Genomic DNA, 11,123 nt, shown 5'->3' on the forward strand with positions numbered 1-11,123 from the left:
GCAGCAGAGAGCAGATGAGACCCCCATGTGGTGGGCGGGATCCGGGGACAACAGGGCCCCATGGCTGAGCCTAGCACTGCCCAGACCTGCTGCTGCCTCTACCCGGGGTTGCGCTGGGCTTCCCCAGTCCACCTGCACTGGGATCAGAGCTGGAGGGGCTGCCGTACTCCCAGCCCCACCCAGAGCTGGCGTAGAAAGCACCTTCCTCCTCCGTGGAGGCGTCCTGAGCCCCAGGCCTTGGGAGTGACTGGATCTTGCCACCCCTGAGCCTCTCCTGCAGCCGGAGCCCCTGGGGTGGGAGCGGAACGGCAGCGGGAACGTGCTGGCAGGGGTGGGCTCGTGGTGCCCCCTGCTGGTGCCGAGTAGCATCGCGCCCTCCCCAGCAGGGCCCTGCAGCCTGTCTGGCTGGCGACTGAATCCCAGCGTAGATCCTAAGAAGAGACTGGCACCCTTGGGCCTGCCACCTGGTGGGACCCCACCCCCTGCTCCAGGCCTTTGCCCCAGTTCTGTCCCTAGGCCTCCTGGCCAGCTCTCATAGTCACCCTTCTTGGCCAGCTCTGAGGCTCCCCTGGGCTGCATTTGGGAGCTGCTGGGCGAGAAGAGGGGGGGATTTGTGCTGGGCTCCTCCCTCAGAGAGGGTGGGGGCTGGAGGGGATGTCACATGTCCTTGTGTTTCTGCAGAGCCTGAAGCTTTTGCTGGGCCTCCCTGCGTGTTCCCATCTGAAGAGGTGGCCACAGGAGAGGCCACCAGGGACCGACTCAGACCAGCAAGCTCCATTTCCAGGGGTCTGCCCAGAGAAGCCGGGACCCAGGGTGCTTCTCAGCCCCTCCCTTCCAGCCTCCCTGAGCTCCTGCAGCCTCTGTGGCCGCCCATTTTACCTCTTTGTCTTTGCAGTGACCTGGGGCCCAGGGTCATGTCCAAACCTCTCTTTGTGGCACGCTCATCTCTGTCCAGCCCCAGCTGCTTCTCTGCCCTGCACCGTCCAAGGCCCTGGCCACACGGTACCAAGGTCCTCAGCCACCTTGCATGGATGCATGTCCTCCCTCTGTCCCTCTCCTGGTGCTGTGGCTGGCCACATGTCAGGGTTTTCTGTGCGCCTCTTACCTGACAGTCTTTGGGCCCCTGGGCCCCTGCCCTGCTTGAGCCCTGCGCTGGCCAGATGCAAGTAGACACCAAGGGAGGCCTTGCCTCTGGGTACTGCAGGGGGCAGCCCCCCACCTTGTGATCTTCTTCAGCTGGTCTTGAGAGTCTGGACACCACCGAGGGAAGAAGGGAGAAGCAGAGACCCAAGTGGCTGTCTGGGACTGTGGAGGCCTGGGTCACAGACACAGGTGCCAGCAGTCCTGCCCCCAACCCCATCCCTGCTGGCCTCTAGCCAGTGCCACTGGGGGTCCCCTGCACTATGCTGCTGTCCATCCCCACACCGTTGCCTGCTCCTCCCGTGGGCTTTCAGCCTTCCCTGACCATCTGCTCATGTAGCCTCTGACTGGGCCCACAGTGGTGCAGGAGGAAGAACCTGGAACCCTGTGTAGCTTCAGGCAAGCTGACAAACCTATCTGGAACCCAGTTTCCCCAACTGTGAAATGGGGCCAGTCCCCCTGCCCTGCAGTCCTCCTCACGGGACTGTTGAGAGGCTCAGAGGGGAAGGTGTGAATCCCTCTCACTGGGAGAGGTACGGGAGGAAAGGTGCCACTCATCCGTCCCGGAGCGCTGCAGCCCTCCAAGCCCCTGTCTCTGAGCCACCCCCAAGGCCTTGTCTGTACCGCCGGCGTTGGTGTTCATTACACACGGTCTTGCTGTGTCAACTCCAGGAGTCCGAGCGTCTGGTCTCCATAAGTCTGGTGTCTTCAGCCACAGGGGCCTCCGGGGGCTTCCTGGGCCTGTAGCCAAGTGAGTGTGAGAGGCTGCCCACTGCAGTGCTCACCCACATTTTACAGCTGGAACACTGCAAGCTCTTCCAGAGGGAGCTCTCCAGGAGCAGGGAAGTCACATCTGAGGACCATTTGTAGGTTTCCCTCTGCAAACTTCCTGAACTGGTTGGTGATTTCTCTGGCGAGTTAAGTCCAGCAGGTTCTGCCTGGCTGCCCAGGGGGCCCTGTCCGGCCCGTCCCAGTGATCCTGACCAGGAGGAAGGATTGCTGCTGGGTCATGATTTCCACATCATGAGCGAAGTTCTTTGTTTTGTGTGTGCATGCAAAATATTGTTTCTTTAAATTTAACATCTTTTCCTAACTTTTCTACTAACCTAGAAGGCATACATGATTATTTCTTTTTTATTCTTATCATAGTACTTGTTATTATCTGATACTAGGCATTCTAAAATAGAACATAATTTATTTTGTTAATGTTCTCTATTTCTTCTTGATTATTTATTAGCTTTGGATGTTAAAAATTAGCCAAAAGTGGCTGGTCTGCCTATGAAGTAGCCATTCTTTATTAACAACAACAACAACAAAAAGCTAAAATTTGATGAAACTACATAATGAATTATCATTTGTTTTTAGAAAGATTTAAACATTTATTTTTTGATTTTTTTAATAGACTGCTTTGTGCTGAATAAATGTTTAACATTTATTTTTAAAACAAAAATTGAACCTAATTGAAAATAGTTTGTTAAATGAATTCATTAAAGCAGATGACATGCCTTTAGGGCTTCAGAAAATCTGTTTCAGCAAAATAACTTATGAGAGCAAGTCATTTGTACTTGAATTTTTTTTTAGAGTTTTAATGAACTGAAGTATTTTAATTTCTTTCTATTTTTGTAAGCCACATGCTTCATTTTTTGAGTTTTTCAGTGAAATTTGTTTTAAAACATTTTGAAGATTTCAGAAGGCCTTCATATTTCTCTTATCCACTTTCTGAACCCATAAAGCCTTTGCAGTCTCCTTGAGTATTTTGTATTTAATAATTTAGTTTTTATTTTGTACCTTTTTATTTTGAAGTAATTTTTGATTTGCAGAAGAGTTGCAGAGACGGCACAGGGTTTCCATGCAACCTCACCTTCCCCTGATGTCAATATCAAAACAAAGAAATGAACAGCGGTGCAATGCTGTTAACTAAACCACAGGCCTACTGAGACTGCCCCGGTTTTCCCACTGTCCAGGAATCAATTTAACTTTTACAGTTATTAACTTTCTCACATTTTCACTAAATCCAGAATGTCATCAAACTCACAAGACCAACACTGTTCCAAAAAACCCAAATGACCACTGATGAGGCAGTATAGCTCCTGCCTCAAATTTGGGTTCACATGGATTCTTTTGTTCTTTTTCTCCCATTTTGTAGAGAACGTAGTCTTCGTATGTTGCCCAGGCTAGTCTTGAACTCCCAGGCTCAAGCAATCCTCCCGCCTCTGCCTCCCTAAGTGCTGGGATCTAGGTGTGAGCCAGTGTGCCTCGCTCATTTGGATTCTTGCTGAGTCTCTCTCTCAGCCTAAATGTCTTGTTTGCATGGAGAAATTATGAAATAAAGCAGGAGTGCCAAACAAGCCTCACAGGCTCTTCACCCTACAACTTCTATGTTAGGTAGAAAAGTATGGACTTTGAAAAATAATCTGGTATAAAGAGGTTTTTTGTTGTTTTTTTTTTTTTTGAGGTGGAGTTTCGCTCTTGTTACCCAGGCTGGAGTACAATGGCGCAATCTCGGCTCACTGCAACCTCCGCCTCCTGGGTTCAGGCAATTCTCCTGCCTCAGCCTCCTGAGTAGCTGGGATTACAGGCACACGCCACCATGCCCAGCTAATTTTTTTTTGTATTTCTAGTAGAGACGGGGTTTCACCATGTTGACCAGGATGGTCTCGATTTCTTGACCTTGTGATCCACCCGCCTCAGCCTCCCAAAGTGCTGGGATTACAGGCTTGAGCCACCGCGCCCGGCCGGTATAAAGAGTTTTTAAAAATTACCTTCACCGTCCTAGTATCAGATTGTGCTTGAGAAGTTAGGTACAATGTCATGTGATTCATTGCTAAAAACAAAATGCCTCCCACAGTTGAGACTCAATCATTTCACCAAACGGTGGAACTCGCAGCACCTTTGCTTGGGACCAAGGAAGCCAAGTCAGTGGATACTGGGTCCTGCAGACACATGACCTGTGACGAGGCACAGACAGCACACTGACAAAACACTGATGTTTGGTCAAAAGCTATGAGCTAGGCATTGAAGGAAAAAAATAGTTGTGTGAATAATTTTACCTCTTAGTTCTTATGAAGGATGCTTATCGGGCTGGAAAAATGTTTATTGGACTGATGCTTTGGAGCCTCTCAATGACCATAATAAAAAATGTGTAGTGAGCACAAATGTATGGACTTGCAGTGCAATCCAACTTTGAAAATGTGAAAATAAGTGATTTAGTGATATGTTTGGTTGGTGTTCATTTGAGTCCTAAATAAAATTGAGAACTGGTAGAAGGTCACTGTGAAATCACTTGCTGTGAGAAGGCTTAGGCGGTTGGGAAGTCCTGGGCACCTCTTCTCCAGTATGTCGGAGGAGACAGGGAGGTGTTAGGTGGACAAGTCCGCATCCGAACGTGGTGGCCACCAGCGAGTCTCCACGGAGGCGACAGGTGCGTGTCTGCCACATTTGCGGCTGTGGCTGGTGCGAACGGCATCATTCCCTGATCTGTCTTTCCTTTCATTCCTAGTGCCTGTCCTTTGGACAACAGCACTCAGCCAAGTTTTAGGGAGACTAGAGGCGCTACCATGAAGAATCGGGGTCAAACATCTCATCAGGAATCCCTGGCAAGGCTGGGTGCGGTGGCCCACGCCTGTAATCCCAACTATTTAGGAGGCTCAGGTGGGTGGATTGTTTGAGGCCAGGAGTCTGAGACTAGCCTGGGCAAAATAGGGAGACCCCCATCTCCACAAAAAATAATAAAGAGCCCCTGTCATGTGTAAAACCAAGTATCAAAAAGCAAACTCAACCTTCCTCATTCAAAATGAGCATTTTATTTGGAAGTTTGCGTTGATATTAGTGAATATCTTCTCTTTTTTCTTTTTTTTTTTTTGAGATGGAGTCTCACTCTGTTGCCCAGACTGGAGTGCAGTGACACAGTCCTGGCTGACTGCAGCCTCCATCTCCCAGGGTTTTTTTTTTTTTTTTTTTTTTTTTTTTTTTTGAGACGGAGTTTCGCTCTTGTCACCCAGGCTGGAGTGCAATGGCACGATCTCGGCTCACCGCAACCTCTGCCTCCTGGGTTCAAGCAATTCTCCTGCCTCAGCCTCCTGAGTAGCTGGGATTACAGGCATGCACCACCATGCCCAGCTAATGTTTTGTATTTTTAGTAGAGACGGGGTTTCACCATGTTGACCAGGATGGTCTCGATCTCTCGACCTCGTGATCCGCCCGCCTCCGCCTCCCAAAGTTCTGGGATTACAAGCTTGAGCCACCGCGCCCGGCTCATCTCCCAGGTTTAAGTGATCCTCCTGTCTCAGCCTCCTGAGTGGCTGGGATTACAGGCACCTCCCACCAGGCCTGGCTAGTTTTTGTATTTTTAGTAGAGATGGGGTTTCACCATGTTGGCCAGGCTGGTCTCTAACTCCTGGCCTCAAATGATCTGCCCACCTCGGCCTCCCAGAGAGCTGGGATTACAGGCATGAGCCACCGTGCCTGGCCAAATGTCTTCTCTAGTATCTTGCGTTTAATTGTGGATCTGTAGAAGACAAAGAAAAATAGAATGCCTTTCTTCTTCGAGCCCCACACAGATGCCCGCTCCTCTTCCAGTTCCTCCAGTGAAACCAAGGCCTCCGGGGCCCTCCCTGCATCTACTGCAGAGCCTTGAGTGAGCTGCCTCTGCTCGCTCTGTCCTCTTGGGTCCCTCTTCCCCACTGGCCATGGGGGTAGCCCCTTCCTGCTCAGCCCTCTTTCTTTGCTCTTCTCAACACCTTCCTGCAGTGCATTCAGGGGACTTTTGGGGCAGCCGCTTGGAGGCCTGTCCCGGGTCTGAGAGGCCTCCTGGTCTGCTAGCTTGGCAGGAAGCTTGGCCCCCAACACAGCCACAGCTCTCCATGCTGGGGGCCAAGCTTTCACCAGGTTTCTTTCAGTTCCTCTGAACTGAGAGCCTCTGCTTCCTGGCCTTGCACGCGCTGTTTGCTACTCCTCATGCCTGGGCCCCAGAGTCCCTCCCAGGATTTCCCTGAGCTCCCTACCGAGGCTGGGTCCCCCGTTCTAGCTTCACAGCACCTGAGACAGGTATTGGCCAGTCTCCCTGCCCCCGATCCTGAAGACTTGTCAGCCTCTAGGGACAGGAGCACCCAGCACTGCAGAATGAACAGAAACCCGCTGTGGGCCGGCCTGCACTGCTGTTGTGCATCCAGGGTGATCACCTGGGGCCTGTGGTAGTGGGACACCCCCCAACCCACCGCTGGCCACGCTCCCTGCAGTAACTCTTACACTTACTGGAAGTGCTCGGACTGTCTTGTGGTTGACGTTAGGACATGCACTCAGGCCAGAATTGAGCAAGACTGTTCCTGAGCGGGCCCTGCAGAGTGCTCTGGAGTGGGAGGCAGGGACCGGGGCTGCAGCCTCCTGCAGGCCGGCTCAGCGTGGGGTTGGCGTCTGTTCAGAGCTTGGCCAGGCAGGACTGCCCTCTCCCTTCCTGCCCCCTCCACCATCAGCCTTCCCTCAGGCTGCTTTCTGGGCCTGGTCTGTGGTGGGTGTCCAGAACACATTCTCCCCTCTAGCCTGCCATGAAACTGTTTCATTGTCCTTTTTAAAAAATTGAAGTGAGGCCGGGCGCGGTGGCTCAAGCCTGTAATCCCAGCACTTTGGGAGGCCGAGGCGGGTGGATCACAAGGTGAAGAGATCGAGACCACCCTGGTCAACATGGTGAAACCCCATCTCTACTAAAAATACAAAAAATTAGCTGGGCATAGTGGTGCATGCCTGTAATCCCAGCTACTCAGGAAGCTGAGGCAGGAGAATTGCTTGAACCCAGGAGGCGGAGGTTGCGGTGAGCCGAGATCGTGCCATTGCACTCCAGCCTGGGTAACAAGAGCGAAACTCCGTCTCAAAAAAAAAAAAAAAAAAAAATTGAAGTGAAATGGACATACTATACAACCATTGCTCAGACAGAGGTAGTGGCTGCACGAATGAGCATCTGGCACACTCACAGTGTGGCACAACCACCACCTCTAGTTCCATGGCATTTTCAGCACTCCTAAAGGAAAACCTGTCCTCAGTAAGCAGTTGCTCCCATTCCTTTCCATCTTATGGCTTTTTTTTTTTTTTTTTTTTTCTTTTTTCTTTTTTCTTTTTTCTTTCTTTGTTTTGAGTCAGAGTCTTCCTCTGTCACCCAGGCTGGAGTGCAATGGCGTGATCTTGGCTCACTGTAACCTATCTCCCAGGTTCAAGCAATTCTCCTTCCTCAGCCTCCCAAGTAGCTGGGATTACAGGCATGCACCACCATGCCTGGCTAATTTTTTTATTTTTAAAAAATACAGAAAGACGGGGTTTCATCCAGGCACAGTGGCACATACCTGTAATCCCAGCACTTTGGGACACCGAGGCGGGTGGATCACGAGGTCAAGAGATCGAGACTATCCTAGCCAACATGGTGAAACCTTGTCTCTACTAAAAATACAAAAATTAGCCAGGCGGGGTAGTGCACAACTGTAGTCCCAGCTACTTGGGAGGCTAAGGGCAGAAAATCACTTGAACCTAGGAGGTGGAGGTTGCGGTGAGCTGAGATTGCGCCACTACACTCCAGCCTGGTAACCGAGCAAGACTCTGTCTCAAAACAAAACAAAAAAAGACAGTGTTTCACCATGTCGGCCAGGCTGGTCTTGAACTCCTGACCTCAGGTGATATGCCCACCATGGCCTCTCAAAGTGCCGGGATTACAGGCATGAGCTGCCACACCCAACCGGTCTGTGACTTATTTAAATGCAAACTGGATGGTGTTTCTCCCCTGCTCTAAGCCCTCTTCACCTTTTAAGTCCTAATTCAGAGATCACCTCTTCTGGAACCCACTGAGCTAGTCCTAGCGCCGCCTTCCCTTGTGCCCTCTGCTTCGAAGAACCACGTTTCTGGTGTAGCGTTGGCTGTGCTCTTGGGGACACTACCACTCCCTGGTAGGCTGCCAGGTCTTGAGGGTAGGGACCCTAACTTGTCTTTGACTCTCAGGGGCCTCACTCAGCGCCTGCCACAATAGTAGGTGCTCAGGGAACTTAACAAATGGGTCAGAGTCTGAGGCGGGCAAGGCCTGTGGCGACGGGCCCCGACTCCCTGCTGGAGTGTGAGGAGGCCGTGCTGGCCTTCAGGGTGCACCCCCGGACCAGACACGGGGGCTGGGCCACCCGGGGCTAAGCATTTATCTGACACCCATTCTGACAACCTGGTCCTGGTGCAGGCGCAGCCCCTGGCCCTGGTCATTTGGAAGCTTGTGTCAAAAAACCCAAATGGCCACTAATTAGGCACTATAGCACCTGTGAGCCAGCGGGGCCCTCCCACCTGCCCACCCGCCTGCCCTCCCACCTGCAGAGGAAATGCCATACACTGCTGCCAGGTGGTCAGGACCAGCCGGACTCCCTGCCCACCCTGACTCCCTGCCCACCCCTCTGGCTCCTCAAAGAGAAGAACCCACTCAGGCCATTTTCTATCAACCCTCAAAGCTTGGGGGGAGCGAGAAGGGGGAGCTGTCCTGTCCTTGAGGTCATTGTGGTCGTCTCCCTCCGACCTCTTGTCCCGCAGTGCCTGCTGTCCAGCGGGAGCGGCTGGGGGCCCCACCTCCCCGCCATGCTCGACTTTGGGGAGCCTCCTTGCCTTCAGCGGCTTGTGGCGTGCTGGGTCCTACTTGCACCACGTTGTCTTTAACTCTGGCATGTATTTTATTTAAAATGATTTGCTGTATCATTGTTTAAGCCTTAACTTTAATGATAAGAAAAGAAAGCGCCTTTGGTCATACATGCAACGGATGGTGCACCTGCGTTCTCGGCCCATCTCCTCCGGCCCTGCCAGGGCCACACGTGGCTCTCCTGGAAGCAGATCGAGGGTGCCGGGTGCCATCGTCCAGCCCTGTGTCCCTCTAGGTGTGTCCTCATGGCAACTCAGAAGGATGGGCTGCCTCCAGGAGCAGGCACCTGCAGGGACACTGTGGTCTGCAGATGAGGCTGCCTCCTCAGGCCTTCTTTGGGATGGCTTCCTCGGGAGAAGTTTAACTTTCCAATCACTTGTGGGACTTTACTCCTGGTCTCTTTACCTCCATCCTCCCCCACCCTTGCCGGGGTCTCTGCAAAATGCCCCTGACCCTCCTGCCGGAGCCCACCCTACTTCTCTCTACTGCTCCTGTTGTGGTCTCTGACCTGAGTTTCCCAAAACCCCTCCCCCAGTTCCTGGAAATCCCCACTGCTGAAGCAGTGACAGGCCAAGGGCTCGTGACCTGTGGTTTCATGCCAGGGGGAAGTAGCTGTGAGGGAGGAGAGAGATGTGTGTCCCTGGCTGTCCCCTTCCATGGCCTAGCTCCGTCTCCACCCCAGAGTCCACTCCACCCTGGGGTCCTGCCCGGTGCTGGGAGACTAACGAGGAGACCTGGGTTTTCCTGGCCCTGTCATTGGTCATCAGCCACCTGCAGAGACCCAGCACAGAGGCTGGCCCTGGAGCTCCAATTTCAGTTCCCTCAGCAGCCGCTAGCTGGATGCCTGGCCAGGCTCTTCACCTTCTGAGGCCTGTTTCCCTGACCAGGAAATGAGGGTCACGGTGAGAGTGAGGGGTGATAGTACCCAGAAGAATGCAAAACAGGGCCTGGCCCACCCCAGCGCTCAGGAAACACGGCCTGTGTGCACAGCACCCTACCAGGTCGAGGACACAGAAAAAGTGTCACAGTGACCCCCAGTTGTGGGGGGGCAATGAGTGGGGAAAAAAAAAGTCACTGAGTGTGAGGGGAGCATCCAGAGAGCCCTGAAGGAGGTCCCTGAGGAGGAAGAAGGAGGGGAAGGAAAGGGGTCTTCCTGGAAGAGGTAGTGTTCTGCATACTGAGGTGGATTTCTTTTTGTTGTTTTTTGTTTTGTTTTGTTTTTTGAGACAGAGTCTAGCTCTGTTCCAGGCTGGAGTGCAGTGGCACAATCTCAACTCACTGCAGCCCCTGCCTCAAGTGATTCTCCTGCCTTAGCCTCCCTGGTAGCTGGGACTACAGGCACGCGCCACCACGCCCAGCTAGTTTTTTGTATTTTCAGTACAGACAGGGTTTCACCATGTTGGCCAGGATGGTCTCGATCTCTTGACCTCGTGATCCTCCCATCTCTGCCTCCCAAAGTGATGGAATGACAGGTGTGAGCCACTGCGCCTGGCACTGAGGTGCATTCCTTAAGTAGGGAGTGAGGAAGAGAGCTGGAACAGAGGTGGTGCAGACATGGGGGCTGCTGATGAGAAGCACGAGGAGACCAGGGCAGGACCCTGAGGGACTGAAGGATTCCAGGATGGAAAATGCCCACTAGGAAGATCCTGGGCCTTTAGGGTGAAGACTGGGTTGACTGGGGGTAGGTGATGAGAAGAGTTACGCCAGGCATTGGCGGGGGGGGGGGGGTGCGGGACACAGCCTGGGGAGGCTGGATCTCGGGATCCTGAGTAATTGAGAGTGGGGAGGGAGCAGTGGCATGACGTCAGGCTGAGGGGGATGGGTGTGCCTTCTGCGGGAATGGAAATAGCCCAGTGGAAGCTGGTGGTGACAGGGTTGGGGCAAACTCAGCTCAGACACTCTACTTCAGGTGTCAGGAACTGCACTGGAGACTGGCGTGTCCTCTCACACCAGAACTTAGGCAGAAAACGCATGGGCGGTAAGAGGGTGGTGAGCACAGCTGACCCACTCCCTGCTCCTGCAGAGGGAAGTCTCTCCATGCCCCCATGTCCCCAGTCCTGGTGTTTCAGCCACAATGGACTTAGGTGCACTTTGCCCACCCTACACCTTTTTGTTTGAGATGGGGGTCTCACTTTGTTGCCTAGCCTGGTCTTGAACTCCTGGGATCAAGCGATCCTCCCACCTTGGCCTCCCAAAGTGGTAGGATTACAGGAGTGAGCCACTGCGCCCTGCCCACCCCTGAGCTTGGACTGTGCTGTTTCTCCATGATGGACTGCTCTGTGCCGACTTTCCTTGGTCTGAATTTGGCCCCAGCTGGCAGCCTCCTTGGCCTGGG

General features: G+C 52.9%; 1 protein-coding gene across 5 annotated transcripts in view; it reads left to right on the forward strand.

Moving 5' to 3' along the window:
• TBC1D24 (TBC1 domain family member 24) overlaps nucleotides 1-4,406 on the forward strand; it is a 32,641-nt gene extending 28,235 nt beyond the window's left edge. For all 5 annotated transcript variants that reach the window (XM_039477872.2, XM_039477874.2, XM_039477873.2 and 2 more), the window contains one exon: nucleotides 682-4,406. The gene's annotated coding sequence lies outside the window, so the exon portion shown is untranslated. The remainder of the gene's footprint in view (nucleotides 1-681) is intronic.
• The last annotated feature ends 6,717 nt before the right edge of the window (nucleotides 4,407-11,123 follow it).

Source organism: Saimiri boliviensis, chromosome 12, assembly GCF_048565385.1.
Source record: "Saimiri boliviensis isolate mSaiBol1 chromosome 12, mSaiBol1.pri, whole genome shotgun sequence".
Classification (NCBI taxonomy): Eukaryota; Metazoa; Chordata; class Mammalia; order Primates; family Cebidae; genus Saimiri; species Saimiri boliviensis.